This window comes from Hemitrygon akajei, chromosome 13 (assembly GCF_048418815.1).
Source record: "Hemitrygon akajei chromosome 13, sHemAka1.3, whole genome shotgun sequence".
Taxonomy (NCBI): Eukaryota; Metazoa; Chordata; class Chondrichthyes; order Myliobatiformes; family Dasyatidae; genus Hemitrygon; species Hemitrygon akajei.
Window position 1 is genome coordinate 46,910,282 of NC_133136.1, and position 23,724 is coordinate 46,934,005.

Consider the following 23,724-nt stretch of genomic DNA (forward strand, 5'->3'; position numbering starts at 1 on the left):
GCTTTTGGCACATTGGCCTTCATAAAACAATGTACTGAGTATAGGAGAAGGAATTATATGTTGAAGTTTTACAAGATGTTTGTGATACCTAATTTGGAGTATTGTGTGCAGTTTTGGTCACCTACCTACAGGAAAGATGTAAATAAGGTTGTAAAAGTTCAGAGCAAATTTGCAAGGATATTACCTGGTATGGAGGAGCTAGGTTCTAAGGAAAGTTTGAATAGCTTAGGACTGTAGTCCATAGAATGTAGAAGAATGAGAGGAGATTTGATAGAGCTATACAAATTTATGAGGGGTATAGATGGGGTAAACACAAGCAGGCTTTTTCCTCCGAAATTGGGTGGTACAACACCCAGAAGTCATGGTTTGAGAGTGAAGTTGAAAAGATTAAGGGGAACATGAGGGGAACTTCTTCACTAAGAGGGTTGTGAGAGTATGGAATGAGTTTCCAGCACAAGTGGCGCATGTGAGCTTGATTTCAAAGTTTAAGGGAAGTATGGCTAAGTACGTGGATTAGTAGGGGTATAGTGGGCTATGGTCACAGTGCAGGTCGATGGGAAGTAGGCAGCCTAAATGATTTTGGCATGGACTAGACAGGCTGAACAGTCAGTTTCTGTGCTGTACTTCTCTATTACTCTGTATTCTAGTCCTCTCAAAATGAATGCTAACATTGCATTTGCCTTCCTCACTACCATCTCAACCTGCAAATTAACCTTGAGTGAATCCTTTACAGGGACTCCCAAGTCTCTTTGCAGATTTTTGAATATTCTAACCATTTAGAAAATAGTTTACGCTTTTATTTCTTCTACCAAAATGCATGACCATCCACTTCCTGTCATTGTATACCATCTGACTCTTCTTTGCCCCTTTTCCTAGTCTGTCTCAGTCCTTTTGCAGCCTCCCTGTTCCCTCCACGTATAGCAGGCACTGTTAAGCATTTTGCTAACCTGAAAACTAGGTGTACAGAAATTTAGGCTGATGAACTCTGTAATGCCTCTCAGTAAGTTACAACTTAATACATGGCTTGGTCCTCAAGTGGATGTAATGATCCTCTGGTTCAGTATGCAGATATTTATGCCCTTCAATCAATACAATTTTCCTTAAAAGGACAGATAAATGGGTCATCCCATTGCTTTTTGTGTGAGCTTGTTGCAAACAAGCGTATAGGCCACCTTATTTCCCAAGTTACTGTCAGATGAGTTTATTTACTGTGGTAATGTGTCTCAGGGTATCCTGATGTTATGAAAAGTATTCACACTCCATGCACTTTAACTGTTACTATGGGATGTTGACAGCTGAACTATAGTGGAGTCACTGATCATTCATACTGACATGTTCAGACTGACAAACTGCCTCTTGGTCAGATTCTTGTGATTTGAGAAATGAGTATGATAAACTTGGGATAAATAGAAGTTACATTCTGAGGAAATTGAAGAATTTCACTTCCCGGATTACGAAAACTTTATTAAAATATTTGAAAAATAAGTTATATTAACCTTAGTTTGATAATAGACCATTTAAAATATAGCATACCATACAGTATATTTTAAAATAAGAAATGGAACGTTTACCTCTTAGTTCTTTTCTAATGGGCATTGTATGACTGTTTGAAGGGAAACTATTTAATATTGAGCTAGAGATATGCTTAATTTACACTACAGAATGTGTAAGTCAGCAGACATGTTCCATGAAATATGCTTTGTTGCGAATAGGAGGATAATTTCAATGGACCTTCCGTTTAGATTGTAAATTGTATGTAAATCCCAAGGACTGATTGGCTATGACCTCATTGAATTATGGAGCATGATTGAAGGACCATGTGGCCTACTCCTGCACTTGTGTTCTAAGCACTCAACATTTCAGCAACAGCTTCTTCCTCTGTGACATCAGAGTTCTGATTGGTCTATGAACCCATGAAAACTACCTCGCTATTCCTCTTGTTCTCTATTTATATATTTATTCTTTCATGGTAACTTATAGTAATTTATTATGGCTGCCTGTACTGCTGCCAGAAAACATCAGATTTATGACTGTTGTCAGTGACAATATACCTGATTCTGAAACAATAGAGAAAGGTGTGGCCAATCATTTCTGGTTCAGCCAGTACTAGTGCCGATCCCACTCTGCTTTATATTGTTAGCAAGAATACTCCAGATCTCCTCCACTTCCAAAGAGTATAATTAAATCAAGGAGCTGAGATATAATGGAAAGCATTATGTGAAAGGAAGAGCAATAACAATCTGGAGAAGTGAGAGATTGCAGATGGGGAACTTAACAGGTCAGGCAAAGATAAAGGGGAGAAATGGACTGTCGATATATTGGGTAGAGCACATTCATCTGGTCTGATGTGGTGTACATTCAGCATCTTTGTAATTAAAGGAATCTTGATACAAAGTGTAGCTTCTAAACAAAATACCCTCAATATTTGTCTCATACTTTGACAGAAAAAAAGCAAGACCACAAAATCCAAACCTGATACTTGCTGTTAAAACAATAATGATGCAGTCAATAGTTAGAGTTAACTTCCTTTTCCAAGAGGTCATTTATTCTTTTGAGACAGCTCTGCTCTAAGAATTCATTTAGCTGGGAATGGACAAATTTTGTCCTCGTATTGGGAGCCCTTAGTATCTCTCTTTCAGATAGCCCAAATTGTTCTGTCAAAAATATCATAAAATGAAGATACTATAGTTAAATAAATCTTTAATTGAGAAAAAAGACCTGTAGCAAAACCAAAACCCCAGATGTCATTTAGACAGTTATGAGATTAAGGCTGTAGTCCTCAAATATTTTTCAAATTGTTGTTTTTATGATCAAAGAAATCTGGACCATTCTACTTTTACAAAATTAAGTTAATTTCCAGAAACTTTGGATATATTTTCAATGAGGTTTTCTTCATGTTAAGCTTTAATTCTAGTAACAAGCTAGTTTTAGTTTTTCTGCATTCTGACCTATTTCGTTCCCAGGAAATTTGATTTCTTTTGTTTTATTATTCATGGGATGTTTGCTTTAAAAGTCAGCATATATTTCTCATTCCGAACTGTGATAAAGTCTCACAGCAAGAAACAGGCCTTTCATTCTACCATGTCACACAAATTATCATGTACCCATCTACACAAATCCCATTTACCAGAACTTAATCCTTAACCAACAGTGCCTTGATAATTCAAGTGCTCATCCTGATGCTTTTCAAATACAACCTTCTTAGGCAGAGTGTTCCAGATTGCAACTAACTTCTGAGTGAAACAATTCTTCCTCAGATTCCCTCTAAATCAAGGGTTCAAACCTGGGATCCACAGATCCCTTGCTTAATGGTATTGGTCCATGGGTTAAAAAAGATTGGGAGCCCCTGCTCTAAATCCTTTTTCCTCTTCAGTGTAAGCTTTCATCAGCTAGACTATACACCTCTGCCTATGTTTCTTACTATCTGCCCCATCTCTGAGAAGGTGGTGATGAGCATCTTTCCTGAACACTTCAAGCCTAGGACACTGTCAGGAGGGAAGCCTGTAGTGACACACTGGGATTGAAATGATTGGCCTGTAACAACCACAGTCATCTTTTCTGTTGGAAAGTTTATAATGATTCTCCTTGACTTCAATTTTACCGCTGGGTTTTGACCTCACATTCTTTTATCTTATTAAACAAAATCTTTATGCATAATAAAAATTGTATACAAGAATAAAGCATTCGAGGTTTTTTCATTCTTTGATCTCTGATTCAGGCAAATGCTGCCTTGATATCAATGACAGTCACTCTCATTATATCACTGGAATTAATCTATACTTTATGAGGTTCCCAATACAATACTGGTGAGTAATTGTTGATGAATGATGGAAGTGTCAGCGACACCTTCTGTTATTTTTGATGTTGATTGAGAATCAGCAAACAGGCTGGTAATGGCTGGATTAAACTTGTCTTGTATTCTTTGCAGACAGTGTGTACCTTGGCAAACTGTGTGACCAATGTCGGCAAGGAGCTTGTACATTCTCCCTGTGAACCATGTGAGATTTCTCCGGCTGCCCTGGTTTCCTCCCATAGTGCAAAGTCTAGTAGTTAAATTGAGGCTTGCTGGGCAGCACAGCTCGAAGGGCCAGAAGGCCTATTCCATCCTGTATCTCAATAAATAAATAAATCAGATCGATGCCAGTGTTGTAGCTGTACTGCAACAGCTTGGTTGGAACAAGGTTGGCCGTGGGTCCCCATAGCCAGGATGTTTTTAGTTACACATGCACTTTTCAGTGCCTTCAGTTACCTCTTGATATCATGTGTAGTGTTTCAGACTGGTAAAAGGCAGGCTTCTCGAGGGTGGGAGTTTCAGTCACATCTTGAGATCTATCACCTGCTTAATACTTCTGATTAAAAATGGTTGCAAATTTTTCAGCCTCCTCTTGTGCACCTGACAGAATCCCGTCGCTGAGTGTGTCCATGCGCCTTCCTCTTCTCAATAGTTGTTTAACTACTCTTTTCTGTCCATTCACACCTGGTTGTGGGATGTCATCTGTTATCCACTAAGCAGTTGAAATAGAATGTTGGCAATAAAAGGCCTACATTTAACTCCAGTCACATCACAGGAAAAAGCAGTCATTAATTCCTGACTGCATTCACAACATTTATCTGCAGTCCTTTGAATGTGAATCTGCACTCTTTTTGAATGCCGCTTCATTAATATGTAAAAGTCATGATCCTAACTCCCTTAGAAAATGAGTAGTGTTCGATCTTTAGCCTTGCAGGTGACACACTTTGCTGTATTTTCTAAAGCTATCATAAGAAAGTGTCTCATGGATATTGACTATTTTAATCCCTGTTGCCTAGTGGATCCAGAGGCAGCAGTCCCAATACTGATCCCTAAGGAACACCACTAGTCACTGGCAGCCAACTCTTTTATCCCCACTCACTGCCTCCTGCCTGTCAGCCATTCCATTATTCATGCCAGTATCTTACCTGTAACACCATAGAATTTTATCTTGTTAAGCAGGCTCAGGTGTGGCACTTTTCAAAGGCCTTCTGAAAATCCAAGTAAATAACATCCACTGTCTCTCCTTTGTCCACCCTGCTTGTTACTTCCTCAAAGAACTCTAACAGATTTGTCAGGCAAGATTTCCCTTAACAGAAACCACACTGACTTTGATTTATTTTATCATTAGTCTCCAAGTATCTTGAAACGTCATCCTTAAAAATAGACTCCAACCCTTTCCCAACCACTGAGATTGGACTAACTGGCCTATAATTTCCTTTCTTTTGCCTTTTAGGAGGATATGTTAGGAGGATTGTTTAACCACAGTAGTCCAAATCCTGAAGTTATTTCACCCATCTTGTTGAACAGGGAGATCCAGGATTTAATCCCAGAGATGGTGAAAGACTTGGATGGAAACTTGCAGATAGTAGTTTTCCAATGCACCTACTGCCCTCGTCCTTCCGGGTGGTAGAAACCATAGCTTTGGGAGAAGCAGTATGAGCAACCTAGATGAGGAGCTACAGTACACTTTGTAACAAACAAAATACTGAAGAAACTCAGGGGGTCATACAGCATCTGAAGGATGAAAGAAATTGTCAACAATTCAGGTCAAAACAGTCTGACACAGATGGCCAAGACACATTATCTGTACCAATTATTATCACCTTCCTCCTCAGACATTACCCTCAGTCTCTTTGTTTTTGCAAGTTATTGAGCTATTTCCAACTCTGCATAGTATCAGATTTGCTGTTATACAAATATCCAAAACATTTCTTCCTGTAACTCCACTGCTGATTCTCGTTTCTCATGATCATATCTCTAATACCACACAGAAACAACCATTATCAGATCCATGAAATACTCCTTCTGTACTGTTCCTCTAATGTTCTTTTCATCTTCTCTGCAGCAACTGACATGGATACCACACCATCTTACTCTAATGATTTGCTTCTAATTGCAATGGCTCTCACTTCATTCCATTTCTGTGCAGACAAATCTAACATGCTGTATTTATTACCTTCAAGCCTAGTGCCCCTTTGCCCCTTTCTTCCAGCTATCACACTGAAGTGGAAGCATTTTTAAATAAGACCATAGGACATAGGAGCAGAATTAGGCCACCTGGTCCATTGAGTCTGCTCCACCATTCCATCGTGGTTAATTTATTATCCTTCTCAACCCCATTCTCCTGCCTCCTGCCCACAGCCTTTGAAGCCCTGACTAGCCAAGAAATCTGCTTTAAATGTACTCGGTAACTTGGCTTCCACAGATGTCTGTGGCAATGAATTCCACAGATTCACCACCCCCTGGCTGAGGAAATTCCTTCTCATCTAAGTGGACATACCTCTATTCTGAATCTGTGCTGTTACGAACCCCATAACTGGGTCACTTACCAGCAAAGATAGAGAGATCCGTTGAAGTCTGATGATACAATTTTTAACAGTATTTATTAGTAAAAATACACAAAACTAATATCAATGCAAATATACAGATAATATACGTCATCAATACTAAATCTAAAGGTGCGGGTATAATAATAATCAATAAGAAATAAGCTCTATCGTTGTCTAGGAGATAATGAATTGTCCGATGGAAATATACAGTTCACTGCAGTTCCACAAGCTGCCGTCTTTTGGTTGTCGCTGTGTTGCACTTTGTTGGAGAGAGAGAGAAATAGGAATAGAATGGGAACAGTTACCGCTACAGGTTTTCCAACCTTTATGATTTTGATCCGTCAGGAGTCTCGTTGTCGTCGCCTTTCACTTGTGGCCTCTCCTTTAGCTAAAGCCGTTCTTCCGTGTGAGCCCGCCAATCCCAGGCAAGGGAAGGACGCACACGAGCCCCCACCGGCTGTCACTATTAAACGCTGTCAAGGGATCTCTAGCGTTTCTCCTGATGCGTCTAAAGGGGTTGTTCCCCAGACCCTCTTTTATCCTTACTCACGGGGTCTCAGATGTCAATCAGGTTGGGATGATGTAATCCCTCAACCAGACCACTCTGGTCATCCCCTGAGGGTCTTCAATGAATAGTACAGTACTCAATACACAATTCCGTCTCCAAGAGACAATAGCCGTTATCAGTGGTTTTGTTTCGCTGAGGCCAGGACACATTCCAAACCTTGTGGATTCTGCGAGTCTCTCTCTCATTTCCTGGGTCCCAGACCCGAATTAATAGCGATCTTGCGATTCTCAAAAAGGAGGGGGCGACTTTGTACCCTTCGGCCCCTTAGAGTTGCTGCACATTCATAACAGTGCCCTCTGGTCCTAGACTCACCCACAATAGGAAACATCTCTTCCATGTCCACTGTATCCAGGCCTTTCAATATTTGATAGGTTTCAATGAGATTTCCATTTATTTTTCTAACCCATAGTGAAAACAGGCCCTAAGACATCAAATGATTCTCATATGTTAACCCTGTCATTCCCAGATTCATTCTTGTGAATTTCCTCTGAACCATCTCCAGTGCCAACATATCATTTTTTAGAAAAGGGGCCCAAAATTGCTCACAATACTCCAAGTATGCTCTGGTCAATGCCTTATAAAGCCTCAGCATTACATCCTTGCATTTATATTCTAGTCCTCTTGAAATGAATGCCATTGCTTTCTTTACCACTGACTGAACCTGCAAGTTAACCTTGAGGGAATCCTACACGAGGACCCCCAAGTCCCTTTGTACCTCTGATTTTTGAATTTACTCCCCATTTAGAAAATAGTCTATACCTTTTTTCTTTCTTCCAAAATGTACGACCATACACTTCCTAACACTATATTCCATCTGCCACGTCTTTGCCCATTCTCCTAATTTGTCCATGTGCTTCATCAGCCTCCCTACTTCCTCAACACCATCTGCCCCTTCACCAATCTTTGTATCATCTGCAAACCTGGCCATAAAGCCATCAGTTCCGTCATCCAAATCATTAACATATAAGGTGAAAAGAAGCGGTGTCAATACACTGACCCCTGTGGAACACAACTAGTCACCATCATCCTTTATTCTAATTCTTTGCCCTCTGCCATACTACCATGTTCACATTATACCCTGCTACCATGGAAATGAGACCATGTTTACATCCCATCCTGGATTCAGGTACATTGTATTGGACAAAGTTGTGTATAGAGCACCTAAGAGAAAAGTGGACATATTTGCTTTTGGTTTTGGTTTCTTGAGGCCCTCTGTTGGTCAAGGTCAACCATAGATGTTGTCAGGGCTGGATTAAGCTAGTGCAGGGCCTGTAGCATATGTCATAAAGGGGCCCTAAATTTTAAAAATGCACTTAAGTATTAAAACATAAATTACTTACTTGCATAGTAAAGTAATTCAATGTTTTCATTTGCTTTACAGCCAGATAATACGACAAATGTCTGACACCTCAGTAATAGTATTACATACATGTAGGTATCAATTTCAAATGTCAAAAGTACCAAAACTACAATTTAAAAGTTACATTTTCTAGATTTAGCATGAGCAAATTTGTTGACGGTACTGGAAATGTCTATTTCACGCAGAAGTTCATGTTCAATGCTCATTAGAGTGAGATTGATCAATCTGTTTTGATCCATGGTGCTCCTTAGTTCATTTTTTAAATATTCTGTCAACACGTGCTTTTGATATCACAAGTTGGTCTCTTCTTTCTTTGTCTTCCTTCGCTTTACGTTTTGCACTTCCAGAAGCATAATGACGTCCAATATCTCTGGCTCTATTGCTCATTGCTATCCGCAATGGAAAAAAAATTAATGAAATATACATTTAAAAACAAATATTTTATGTTACAAAAGCTAAGTGGTGGTATCAACAAAGACTAGTGATCAATAACAAATTTATGTGACTCTTGTGGCAATGAGCGCGTGTGGATCACAGGGACTCAACAACCAACTAGGAATAGTGTTCTGAAAATTAACTGTTTAGTTGCTTTTTGAAACTCATTTCATTTGGGAAATACAGGTTGAAACTCACAATCTAATCCGATTTGTATGTTCCTGAGCTGGTTCGGACTACCTAAAATCAGGGAAAAAATGAGGAATCATGAACTGGGTCACATAAAACCGTTGAGTCGCACACCCATTGTCGCAGGCTCACCGCGGCGGCGCACCCTCCAGCAACGTAACAGCGCACCCTGCAGCAGCTTGGGAGCATGGGAGATAGCACGACGGTTACCACGACACAGCAAGGAGCCAATACACGCCTGCACACACACACACCATGCAGCATGCAGCTCCCCCGGATATGGAAACAACAGCATTGCCTGATCGTCGTGAGAACACAGTGAGATGCCGATTTCACCAGTCTGCAGCTTGCAAGCATTTAGTGCGGGGCCCTCAAAAATGCGGGGCCTGTAGCATATGCTACTTTTGCTACTAGGTTAATCCGGCACTGGGTGTTGTGACCCAGCGGCCTACATTATACACAAGCCAGGGCAGTACGATATGGGGATCAACACACACAAAATGCTGGAAGAATTTAGCAGGTCAGACAGCACCTATGGAAATGAATAGATATTCGGCGTTTCAGGCTGAGACCTTCTTGTTGCCCCTGTAGCAGGCTCCCCCTCTCCACACAGCAGAGACGGTACAGTTTGGCACCAGCGACATGGCAGGAATTACCAGTCAGCATTCACCTCAACGAAGGATTGCCTTAGAGACTCCAGCTCCAGCATTTTCCTCAGTGTTTACTCATGAAGACTTCCCCATGAGTAGGTAAAAGGCAGATTATTCTGTGGTTCAAATCAATAGGCAATCGACAAATTAAAATTTGCTGTGCATTATTCTTCAGTCAAAAGTTGGTATGAAACCAGGTTGTTAGTCCAAGGTTAATGGCAAATGAATGCTGAGAATATGCAGTATTGGAACCCTTTATGGACATCATTGCTCATGCTGACATGTTGTGTGCAGACTGATTGAGCAGGCTCCTGGCTATTATATTTCAAGATTAGTAACTGCAAGATTAGTAACCTTGTAAGAAGTCACATTTCTACACATATTACTGCATAGTTCAGCAAACATTTCTCTTCCCTATTGCTGTCATTGCATATTTCCTACACATTATGCTGCAAAGAATCACATGGACTGCCAGAAGCAGTCTTTCAAGTGCTTGGATTGTAGAAACTTCTACAACTATTTCATAACCAATTTCTTACTGAAGCAGTCTGAAACTCTGGTACACTTGAATCATTATCCCATGCTGTATGTCCCCAATATAGCGAGACATATCTCCAAAAACTTAAGTTGGGTTTCAAGCGATCACCCAAATTGAAGCTTCCCCCATTCTCACTGGGTGGCTCAATTTAAAAATCAGAGGACATAAATTTTTATTATTAGTCAAGGTACATTATAGGTATTTTATTACTGTACTATTTTGACAACACACAAAATGTTGGAGGAACTCAGCAGGCCAGGCAGCATCTATGGAAAAAAGTACGATCAATGTTTCAGGTCGAAACCCTTTGGCAGGACTCCAAGGGTTTTGGCCCGAAAAATCACTGTACTTTTTTCCATAGATGCTGCCTGGCCTGCTGAGTTCCTCTAGCATTTTGTGTGTGTTGCTTGGATTTCCATCATCTGCAGATCTTCTCTTGTTTGTATTTTGACAATAGTTTACTTTTCAGTTTCTCAGTAATAATACAGTCCTGGATATAAATAATGCAGAACATCCTGGGAAAATACTGGCCTGGGTCAATATGAATGGTGTGCCTGGATCTCAAACACAATTAACATATACAGTTCCTCTGGGCACCATGTGAAGATTGATTATAAGCATCTGTGAAGGTGCAATGTTAGTGGAGGGCCTGCAGGGTTCAGGTACAGTTGACAGCTTAAAAACAATAAAATGATTAAATGGTCAGAGTGGAGCTTGTATCGATGTTGACAATATGGACGTTTGTGGCCTGGAGGTACTTGGAAGTTAATAATTGAAAGTCAGTGTTGATCATTCCAGATTAAATATTGCCCATAGTAGAAAGATTTGTTTGTAATGTTCACATTTGTTTCTAATTAAAGCTTTCTTTGCTGCTGTAATGATACAGTGAACCCCTGTGCTATGGCAGTTCTGTTTTATTGTTGTTTTGGAGGAACCAAGTAGTGCCTGGAGCAGCATATTTTGATGATCAGAGGCTGCAGGGTTTTGTTGCAGGCTGTGGAATGATGAAAACTATGCATGAAGAAATATATCAATTAAATTTAGACCAAAGGCATCAACAGCAGAGTTTAACACAGGGAGGCAGTTGGCAAACCTGAATGCAGTGAATGAAAGGAAGTGGTTGAGAGGATACTAGTACTTCTATTAAATACAACTATTGGGCTTGGTAGCTTGGAGGTTAAGTTCATATACTATTATCTAGAAGACTGGTCTGTTGATCTATTGATCTAGAGATGTGCTTGAATCCTACCACGATAGTATGAGAATTTAAATTGAAATAATTAAATAAATGTGATAGTAACATTTGTATCATTATTGGTTACAACAAAATTACAAGAGTATTGTAAAAAGAAAGAATTTATTTGATGAAAAATAATTCTGAATTGACATTCTCCAGCCTGAATGCAGAATGTGAGGAAGTAACTGTCCAGAGAAATAGCCAAGGAGGCCTTTGTAGTTAAGGGGCAATTAAAAATAGAGAATAAATGGTGTCCTTGCCAGCAGGAGCTTGTGAACAAATTGAAAATTGGACTAAATTTTACTGGGCCTGCCCTGAAACTCATGGTCACCTCCTACATTAGCACTATAACTGCAATAGACTAACTTCCATTAACCTTAAGGCCTTACTCCAATCAACAGTTCATGAGTTCAAACTAGGCTACAGGTACGCAACTCAGCACCCCAACCATAGACTACTCAGGTGATCAGAGCCTTTATAAAAGAGTCATCTCAGTGGTGAGTCCAGAAGTTGCTGAAACATCCACTGCAATTGGCCCATGGCTCAGATGATCAACTTCCAGCATCAACTGTGTGAACAACTGTGTGCAGGAAGGTAAATGATATAGGTTATTTCTAAAAGCTTTATTCTTTATACTTTCAGTAATGTGATTTACAATGTTAAAAAGAAATTAATCCTCACATTGGCACTGGGAAATGAATGAGGACATTCTTCATGAATATTTTCTTGACATTACATACCACCTAGTTATTGAGGGAATAGAAACTATTGCCTAAGAACATAAAAACTAGGAATCTGAATAGACTCTTTAGCATCTCGTATCAACTTCATCATTTAATAAGTTCAGAGCTAACCTTTTAAATCAGCGTCATATCTTCTTAGTATCTAAACATCTATCCGTCTAATTCTGAAGTGACTGAACCACCATGGCCCTTCTGGGTAGATGATTCCGATGATTCCGCTTGATGAAGAAATTTCTTTTCGTCCCTGTACTGAACAGACAATCCTTTATTTTGAAACCATGACCCCTGATTCTATATACCAGGCCAGGGAGACATCAACTCTGCACCTACCCTATAAAAAAAATGTTGTATGTTTCAAGGAGATTACCTTTCATTCTTCTAAATTCTTAAGAGACTACAGACTGAGTATGCTTAATCTCTCTTTACTGAATGAAATCCCATCCCAGGGATTAATCTGATAAGTATTTGCTTTTGTCTTTCTATAACAAAACTCCTATGCTGGGAAGGACAACCAAACCTGTGCAGAATATTGGAGGTGCAGCAAAACAAAACTGGAGCAAGATCATTGCAGCAAGGGCAAGCATACCACTTGCCTTCCTGATTGCTAACTACATCTGCTAATCTGGTAATATTAACTTTGATTCATGGCCTTTGGAATACAGGGCCTTCTGAATATAACGCCTTACATCTCTCATCATTTCAAAGATGTTTTTCTCCATAATGCGTGGATAATCTAACATATTTCACATCAATTCTAACATTTTTCAACATCTGACACTTTCTTATCATTTATTTAAGCTGGTTTTATTCCACTGAATCTTCACTACATCATTCTGTGCCTCATGCTTCCACTTAGCTTTGCATCATCAGAAAACTTGATTCCTCTTCTAGTTAAGTAATGAAAATCGACAAGAATGCTGTGTTCAATAACATGCCCTCAATTTATCTATATGAAGATCCCCACACCCCCAGTAATGAAGGAAAGAAGTACGATGTTACATCTGCAACACTACAAACATCACCTTGACCTTCACTTTGGAAATAAAGCTGAGCAGATGGTGGAAGTGTTGACTTTGGGAACAGTGATCATAATTCTGTAATTTTCACAATAGTTATGAAAGGGAAAATATTGGTCCTTAAATTAAGGTTTTGAATTGAGGAGAAACTAATTTCAATTGCATTAATCATGACTTGACAAAATTAAATTTGGAACAGATGTTTAGTGGTAACATGACAAGTGGAATATTTTGAAAGTCAGAGTTAATGGCCAGCACTTCTGATAAGAGTGAAAGGCAAAGACAGCAAATCCAGAGATCCTTGGATCCTTGGTTTCATCAGGAACAAAAAATGAACCAAATAGCAAATATGATAAATCAAGAGAGTCTCTTGAGGAATATAGAGTATATAAGAGAAAAATTAGTAAAGGAGTAAGGAGGGCAAAGGGGATCCATGAAAAATGCTTGGCAAATAAGATAAAATCACACCGCATTCAATAAGTATATCCAGAGCAAGAAGAGAGTCAGGAAAAGAATGGGTCACCTAATGGACCAAAATGTGGTCCTAAGGGAATTCTCCTCATCTGCATTCACCAAAGAGAAGGGCATGTCAGATAATGAGTTCAGTGATGAAAACATGGATAATCTGGAGCATATCAGCATTAAGAAGGAGAAGTTTTTAAATATTATGGGTTGCATACAAGTTGAGAATTTTCCAGTGCTGGATGTGATCTCTCTCAGGTTGTTATTGGAAATACTGGAGGGAATAGCTGGGGCCCTGACAGAGAATTTTAGTTAAAAGTTCAAAATAGGTTAATTATCAAAGTACATACTGTACTTATATACCAACCCTGAGATTGACTATTCCGCAGGCAATCACAATAAATACAAAAAACACAGTAGAATCAATGAAAGACCACACCCCAAAGGACAGACAAACAACCAATGTGCAAAATCACTAAATTGCACAAATCAAAGAGAAAGAGAAATGATCTCAGGTTCTATAGTTGTACCATGGAGAGCATTCTGACAGGCTGCATCACTGTCTGGTATGGAGGGGCTACTGCACAGGACTGAAAGAAGCTGCAGAAGTCTGTAAATCTAGTCAGTTCCACCTTGGGCACTAGCCTACAAAGTACCCAGGACATCTGCAAGGAGCAATGTCTCAGAAAGGCAGCATCCATTATTAAGGACCTCCAGCACCCAGGGCATGCCCTTTTCTCACTGTTACCATCAGGTAGGAGGTACAGAAGCCTGAAGGGATACACTCAGCGATTCAGGAACAGCTTATTTCCCTCTGCTATCCGATTCCTAAATGGACATTGAAGCATTGGACACTACCTCACTTTTTTTAATATACAGTATTTCTGGTTTTGCACATTATTTTAAATCTATTCAATATATGTAATTGATTTACTAGTTTATTCATTATTATTTTTTATTTTATTTATTATTATTTTTTCTCTCTCTGCTAGATTATGTATTGCATTGAACTGCTGCTGCTAAGTTAACGAATTTCATGTCACATGCTGGTGATAATAAACCTGATTCTAATTCTGATTTTGATATGAAGATCCTTGAAAGTGAGTCCATAGGTTGTGGAAACATAGGCTGAGTGAAGTTATCCCCTCTTGTTCAACAGCCTGAATGCTGGAGGGCAATTACTGTTCCTGAACCTGGTGCTGTGAATCCTGAGGCTACTGTGCTTTCTTCCTGATGGGAGCAGTGAGAAGAGAGCATGACCTGGATGGTGGGATCCTTGAAGATGAATGCTGCTTTCTAACGACAGCGCTCCATGTAGATATGCTCAGTTGTGTAGAGCACCTTACCTGTGATGGACTGGTCTATATCCACTACATTTTGTAGGCTTTTCTGTACAAGGGCATTGGTGTTTCCACACCGGGCTGTGATGCAACCCATTCAATACTTGAATGGGACTGCGACCAATCATGGGAGTACGAGAAAAGAGCTACTTTTCCAATCAGGTCCACAATCAAGTTTATAAAGGCAGAACTTTACGGCAGCTTCTCAGAGTTGGACAGTGACCCATCACTATGGGATACATTAGAAAGGGTGAATAAAGTGTAAGTGGGAGGACCAATCTTTTGAGTGGACCAGTGTTTAGAGTGGCTTTAGCTCATCAGTCTTGATCGGGCTTGGGCAAGATAAAGTACCTGATAAGTTTCTCCCTTTTATTCAAAATTCTTATTTCCTTGCATAGTAGTGTAATGAGAATGCCTCGCCTGTTAGGGCATAGTAGTATAGCGAGAAAGTCTTCGGGGCAGTGTTTTGTACTGTGAGTGAGATGTGGGAGGTCTGGGGTATCTCCAGTCTCCCGGATAAACACATCTTCTCTGGGTGCACCGAGCTGCAGCTCCTCAGAGAACGTATTAAGGAACTGGAGATACAACTTGATGACCTCCAGCTTATACCGGAGAATGAGGAGGTAGTCACCACTAGGCTGCAAAAGACAGATAACCATGTGACTGTCAGGAGAAGGAAGGGAAATGCATAGTTTATGCAGAGTACCCCTGTGGTTGTTTCCTCTCACTAATAAATATACGACTTTAGATACTATTGAGGGGGATAACATACTGGGGGGACTCTGGTGCTGTGACTCAGATGAGAAGACAGGTGAAGAGGACTGTGATGGTGATAGGAGATTCCATACAGAAATGGAGGCAAGATTCTGTGGGCATGATAGAGACACTTGGATGGTATGTTGCCTCCCAGGTGCCAGGATCAGGGATGTCTTTGATCAGGTGTATGGCATTCTCAAGAGTGAGGGTGAGCAGCCTGAAGCCTTGGTCCATATTGGGACCAATGACATAGGGAGAAAAGGGAGATGATCCTGAAGAGAGATTTTAAGGAACTAGGTAGAAAGTTGAAAAACAGGACCTCTGGGGGTAATAATGTCTGGATTGCTACCCTTTACCGCATGCTAGTGGGAGTAAGAATAGGATGATTTAGCAGATGAATGTGTGGCAGAGGAACTGGTGTAGGTGAGAGGGGCTCAGATTTATGGATCATTGGGATCTCTTCTGGGGAAGGTCTGATAAGTGACGGATTATATCTGCACTCGAGCGGGGCCAGTGTCCTTACAGGAAGGTTTGCCAGAGCTGTTTGAGAGGGTTTAAACACATTAGGCAGGGGATGAGAACCAGAGTGATAGTGCTAAGGATGAGACAGTTGGTTTTCAAACAGAGGCAATGTGTAGTGAGACTCCTAGCAAGGAGAGGCTGATGACAGGGCAAAATTGCAGTCAACAGGATGAGTTGTAATGTAAAAGGTGGACAAACTTGAAAAGGGTGAATACAGAAATGTTACATTTGAATGTGCACAGTATACGGAATAAGGTAGATGAACTTGTAGCACAGTTACAGATTGACATGTATGATGTTATGGGCATCATTGAATCATGGCTGAAAGAAGAAATTTATTTGGGAGCTTTATGTCCCTTCATGTCCTGACTAATCAAGAATCCATCACCTCCGCTTTAAATATACCTGTTTACTTCGCATTCACAGCTGAGTGTGGATGCCCTTTCTTAGATAAGAGGCCCAAAACTGTTCACAATACTCAGCAATCCTTTTAAAGCCTCAGCATTACATCCTTGCTTTTATATTCTAGTCCTGTTGAGATGGACGCTAACATCACATTTGCCAACCTCACCATTGACTCAACCTGAAAATAAACCCTTAGGGAATCCCACATGATGACTCCCTAGTCCTTTGTCTCTCCATTTTGAAAATAGTTTAACCTTTTATTTTTGCAACCAAATTGCATAATCATACACTTCCCAGCACTATTCCATTGATTCCTTCTTTGCCCATTCTTCTAATTGGTCTAAGACCTTCTGTAAGCTCTCTACTTCCTCAAAACTACATACCCTTCCACCTATCTTTGTATAGTTCACAATAAAGCTATCAATTCCATCATCCAATTCGATATCACTCCCGTTCTCATCTCCCTGCCATACTGGTCTAAGCCCGCATGAACAATTCCAGCAAATTCTAACAAACACTAGGAAACTCTAGCAGGAGTTGATATGTTTCATTACCAACCTCTCAAAGCACTTCATCACAATGAATGCAAGTGCTACTGATTGATAGTCATTAAGGCAGGTCACCATATTCTTCTGCGGCACCGGTATAATTGAATCCTGCGTGAAGCAGCTGAGTACCCCAGACTTCCGAAGTGAGAGGTTAAAATTATTGGTGAACAGTCCAGCCAAGTTGATTAGCACCATTTTCCTACCACTTTTTTCACAGTCAAAGAGAGCAGAAAAGGCATTAAGCTCATTTGGGAGCAAAGCCTTGTTATCAGTATTTTGTTGAAGCTGTTGAGCATTTTCAATGATTCAAGTTTGCTCTGGAATTACCACTTCACATGAAAGATGACTTTCCAGAGATCATACCAGGATCTCTGGTATTTAACTTGGTTGCCAGACTTGAATGTCACTGATCTGGTCCTCAGCAGTTTGTGGATCTCATGGTTCATCCAGGTCTTCTGCATAGGGAAGACTGAATGATTTTGTGGGAAAATACTCATCTGCAACTGTTTTTATGAAGTCCTTTTCAATCGTTTTGTATTCGTTCAGATCCTCTGTTGTGTCCTTGAACTTGGCCCAGTCCATCAACTCGAAGCAGTCCTGAGGCTGAGCCTCTGCCTTCCATGACCACCAATTTGTTCTCCCGCTCCCTGGAGCTTTTCTCTTTAGCCTTTATTTAGGTAGGAGGAGGACAGATTTCCTGAAGTGAGGTCTAGGCATTTCCAATCATAGTGTAACTGTTGTTGATTGTGTTGGGACCCCTACATAGGTGAAAAAGTGTCTCCAAAGACAAACTGAAAATGAAGGTGACATATGGGGACCAAATACAGCAGTTAGAGCTTTATGTATTGAAAAATGGAGGGCCAGCACTTTTCTTACGTGAATGGTTGAGAAAAATCCAACTAGACTAGCACTCAATCAAAGTTCTCAGTGTGACATCAACAGGCAATGGCAGCAAATGATAGCACTAACTAGAGATTGGCACAGCTACTTAACGTTAATGAGAAGATGTTTGAGAAGGGGATTGGTAAACTCAAAATATAAAGGCCAGAACTGAAGTGGATGAAGCAGCAACTCCAAGATTCTATAAAGCATGCCCAGTGCCTTAAGCACCACATCCTAAGGTGGATGCTGAACTACAATAGAATGGAAGACATTTTTGCACCTTTGGCAGGTGAGATGAGGTTTTAAAAGATTGGCTTGTCACAAGCCTATCTGCAAATGGAGATTGAGGAGTCAAGAAGGAAGTTTCTCATGATCGACACTCAAAATGGAAGTTCCACCACTACCTTTATAGACAAAATTTTATGCCAGTGACAGATCGTCAGCCCCTTGTGTCTATTTTCAATCCCAGGAAGGGAACTCCAGTGATGTTTGCTACCCTGTTACAATGTTGGGCATTGTTCTTAGGAAGCCACTCTGATGACGTAGAGTTCAAGAGTACCAAACAACACAGCAACGCTGATGGCTTGTCATGTCTTCCACTTTTGGCAACTGAGGAAGAAAAGTCTTCTTACTGTGACCCAGCAGAAATGATCTATACAGCACTGGTGGACCAGTTGGCTGTAACAAATTCACAAATACAAAGAGAAACAAGGAATGACCCGACATTGTCAAAAATCTATGACATCACCATGCTCATGGTAACCCTATGTTTCTAGAGTTCTCAACAGGCCAGGACAAACTGTCAGTATGTCAAAGAACGCTGATGTGTGGATCTTGTGTTGAGGTTCCCTCTAGACTGTGCACCAGTGTTAGACAACCTGCATGAAGGACACCTGGGTACAGTCAAGATGAAGAGTCTCACCTGGAGCTACAAGTAGTGGCCTGGAATAGATAAACACATTGAAGTCTTGGCCAAAATGTTCAAAATACACTCCCACAGTCTCTGTTACACCTGTTGGAGTGGCTATCATCATCATGGCAAAGAGTACATATCGACTTTGTTGGCCTTTCATGGACTCCATGTTTCTGATTGCTGTGGATGCACTTTTGAAGTGGTCAGAGGTTATACCAATGGAGTCAGCAAAGACTGTCATTTACCTGAGGACTATCTTTGCAACAAATGGCTTACCCGAACAAACTGTGAGTGAAATGGACCACAATACATGTCAGAAGAATTCCAACTGTTCATGACGGAAAATGGAATGTTATTGTGAAAGCATGTTTATTTCAACAGGGTTTGTGAAAAGGTAATTGAATGTCTTGTACACATACAGTTTTATATTACATTAATCTAAAGGGGGAGGAAGTGTAAGGTCTGGATCCATTTCTTTCAGAGTAGTGACCCCGTGAGCACTACATGTTGATCTGTTGTCTGCACATCTGCATTGTCTCTCTCGCTTCAATGTGAACACACCAGTTAAAGCCATCTCCTGCATGCGTGCTTTTATTTAATTAATATATGTTTCAAAGACACTACAGGAAACAGAAGAAAGGAAACTATAGGCCAGTTAGCCTGACCTCAGTGGTTCGAAGGATGTTGGAATCCATTATTAAGGATAACATTTTGAAGTACTTAGAGGTACATAATAAAGTAGGCCAAAATCAGCATGGTTTCCTTAAGGGGAAATCTTGCCTGACAAACCTATTGGAATTCTTTGAGGAAATAACAGGCAGGATAGACAAAGGAGAGTGAGTTAATGTTGTTTATACTGGATTTTCAAAAGGCAGTTGACAAGGAGCAACACATGAGACTGCTTAACAAAGTAAGAGCTCATGGTATTAAAGGAAAGTTTCTAGCATGGATAGAAGATTGGCTGACTGACAGGAGACAAATAGTGGGAATAAAGGGGGCTTATTCTGGTTGGCTGCCATTGACACAGTGGTGTTCTGCTGGGTTTGGTATTGGGACCTCTTCTTTTCACATTATATCTCAATGAGCTACATGATGGAACTGATCGTTTTGTGGCCAAGTTTGAAGACAATATGAAAATTAGTAGAGGGTAAGCAGAGAGTCTGCCGAAGTACATAGATAGATTAGAAGTACGGGCAAAGAAGTGGCAGATGGAATATAGTGTGGGCCAATTCTGGTTGGCTGCCAGTGACCAACGGTGTTCAACTGGGGTTGGTACTGGGACTGCTTCTTTTCACATTATAGAGTATGTCAATGAGTAGGATGATGGAGTTGATGGTTTTGTGGCCAAGTTTGAAGACAATACAAAGATAGGTGGCAGAGCAAAACGTCTGCTGAAAGACTTAGATAGATTGGGAGAAGGGACAAAGAAGTGGCAGATGGAATGTGTTTGTCGACGGGTTGTTTCTGACGATAATATAACGTGTGGGTAGAGTTTTATAGTGAGAAAACCATTGCACTGGGGCAGTTCCACTTCTCTGGCCTCAAAAATCTTGGTCCAATGGTACAAAAAACTGTCATGACTGAAGACTTTGTCTGCTGCAATGGATAACCATGATGCCTTCTGTGCCTAATCTTGCCCTTCATTCTCCATGAAGCATTGCAGCATCGCCTTATTGGCGTTAGGTATTGTAGTTGATCTCATCCACCCAGTCCACCAGAACTGGATTTTCAAGCTGGGGTAGGCTTATCTCTATCTCACCAGGGTTGGAGATTGCTGGCTAACCTCACCTGGTGTAGCTTGCCTGTCAAAGTGATGTACCGGGGTGTGGCCACTGTCACATACCAACAGTTACTTGGAACCACAGGTGAGAGCTGAGTGGCAGGTGAGGATCAAAGGTGGATGAGCTGCCCCTGGGCAGAGCATGAAAAACCCACCACCAGAGGTGTTACCCCTCCCTGTTACATCCCACACAAACCAACAGCAGATAGAACATAGTGAAGGGAATTGTACGGTCATGCAGTTTGGTGGAAGGAATAAAGGTGCTGACTATTTTCTAAACAGGGAGAAAATTCATAAAATCAGTGGTGCAAAGGATCTTGGGAGATCTTGTGCAGGATTCCTGAAGGTTAGCTTTTCAGGTTGAGTCTATGGTGAGGAAGGCAAAAGCAATGTTAGCATTCATTTCAAGAACGCTAGAATATAAGGGCTATGATGTAATGTTGAGGCTTTAAAAGACATTGGTCAGGACACACTTGGAGTTTTGCGAGCAGTTTTGGGCCCCTTATCTAAGAAATGATGTGCTAGGATTGGAGGGGGTCTAGAGGAGGTTCACAAGAATCATTCTGGGAATGAAAGAGTTAATATATGAGGTGTATTTGATGGTTCTGGGTCTGTTCTTGCTGGACTTTAGAAGAATGAGGGTGGGAAATCTCATTCAAACCTATTGACTATTGAAAGGCCTAGATAGAGTGGATGTGGAGAGGATGTTTCCTTTTGTGGGTGAGTCTAGAACTAGACAGCATGGCATCAGAATAGAATGATGGCCCTTTAGAACAGAGATGAGGAGGAATTTCTTTAGCCAGAGAGTGGTGAATCTGTGGAATTCATTGACGCCACAGTCAGTCATTGAGGGTACTTAAGATAGAGGTTGATAGGTTCATGATTTGCCAGCGACTCAAGGGTTATGGTGAGATGAGAGGAGAATGGGGTTGAGAGGGATAATAAATCATGGTGGAGCAGACTCGATGGGTCGAAAGGCCTAATTCTGATCTTATGTTTCTATCCACTACAGAACTCCTTTCCATCCTACTACCAGCAACCCTGTGTGCTAATAAAACATAGCATAGACTCGTGATTATTCAGTCCCCCTTGTAACTGTCTCATAACATTGTCTTTCCCCTGTAAATGTTGGAAATCAAATCTTTTTCAGGACAGCTTGTAGTGGCCCAGCCTTGCTACACTGTCTGTGCTCCACAGGCCAAAATATTGCTTAGATGTTACATTGAAAATTGTATCCATAATGACCTCAGCAAAAGCAAAAGACAGCAGACAAGTAGAAAAACGGTGAACCACCACACAAGACCAAAAGCAGAATCTGGATCTACGAGATTAAAATCAATGATGAAATTTTAAGCCCAATAGCTATTATACTTGACTGTTCTTTGTTCCTTTATTTGCAATCGAAGGGTGACGAGTAATTTAAGCTACCAGCTATTACTATTATATTAGAAGAAAACATTCTAATGATATTGGCATGCTGTTGATATATGACATTAAAGAATCTAAATAGGAAAAGCCATAGTTACAGCTTAGTGGATGGTAGCAAATATTTCCCAAAGGCCAAATACTTACTTTACAGTTGAATAATTAAATTGCTGACCTGATTAGTTATCTATGAGTGCCAGAAATAATAAACATATTTTGCTTCTCTTAATATAAAACTATACATTGATTGAGTGGTGTTTGTTTTGTATTTTCAACGTAAAGATTGTAAAAGTTGGTTTATTTAACCACCTTCTACATTTTTCCATTTTGAAAATATAAGGTATAACAACTAGAACTGTGCAAGCTATGTTTTTTTTAAAATTGCTTTTTAATATAGAAGGTACGGCAATGGACAGGGCATTTGGCTCACGATGTTGTGATGATCTTGATGCCAATTCAAACTGAATATCCTCTTCCTGAGCTTCATTCAATGTGGTGAATTACATATACCTGTCTGGACACGCCCTCCCCCCCCCCCCCCCTACTGACTGCTCCTGTGGCTCCTCCCACAGACCCCGGTATAAAGGTGATTGGAGCCACAGACCTGTCCTCAGTCTCCAGGATGTTGTGTGATGGTCACTTGCTGCTTGTGCTTTCTTCCATCCAATAAAAGCCTACCTTAACCCACATCTCAGAGTTATTGATGGTGCATCATTCATATCTCTTCATTTCCTTCATATTCTTGTGTCTAACCAAAAGTCTCTTAACCTTCATCAAACTTCTTGACAATACTACTGCCACTGGTAACCCATTCTAGGCATTTACCTCTCTCTGAGTAAGAAAACTTACCCTTCAAGTCACCTATAAGTACCTTTCCACTCAACTTTTAAAGCACATGCCCTGGTGTTTGATATTTCTTATCTGGGAAACAGATTCTGATTAGCTTACCTGTAACCCAGGTTAATTAAACCTAAAGTTGTAATCTTAGAAATCTCAATCTGCGAACGGTTGAAAACGAGGTTTACCGATTTTAAAAAAAGAGCATTTGAGAAAAACACTACGTGAGGGTGGAGCAGGGCTGAACACTGGATGGACAAGGAGAGAAACACGGCAACAATTAGAAGCTGAAGACATGAACTGTTAAGAGTGGAATTAGTAGTGAGTATCTTTACCCTACTAACTTGAAACCCTCAGGGTGAAACCCCTGGAGGAGAGACAATAGCGATAAAAGATTTATTGAAGCTACAGTTATAGCATGCTGCAGCTTTAACGAGACAATATCGGCAGAGACCAGTGTCCAAAATCCCTACCGTGTAGTCGGGAATTAGTTCTGCAAAATCATTCCAAGGCACTTGGTCATGTTTTTGTATGAGTTCATGAAGTGACTTTCTGTGGATGATAAACTATTTCATTCCAATGAATCAAGAGACAAGATGGCAAGCCACCCAAAATGAAGAACCAGCGCAGGAAGGAAAAGTGTAATGACGCAAAGGATTTAATACGGTTGGATTTACAAATTTATTTTCATTCAAAGAATCCAAATTTGATTTTCTGCAAAGACTTTGATATGTTACTGAATGAGATTTACTATGTTTAAAAGTTGTGACGCTGGA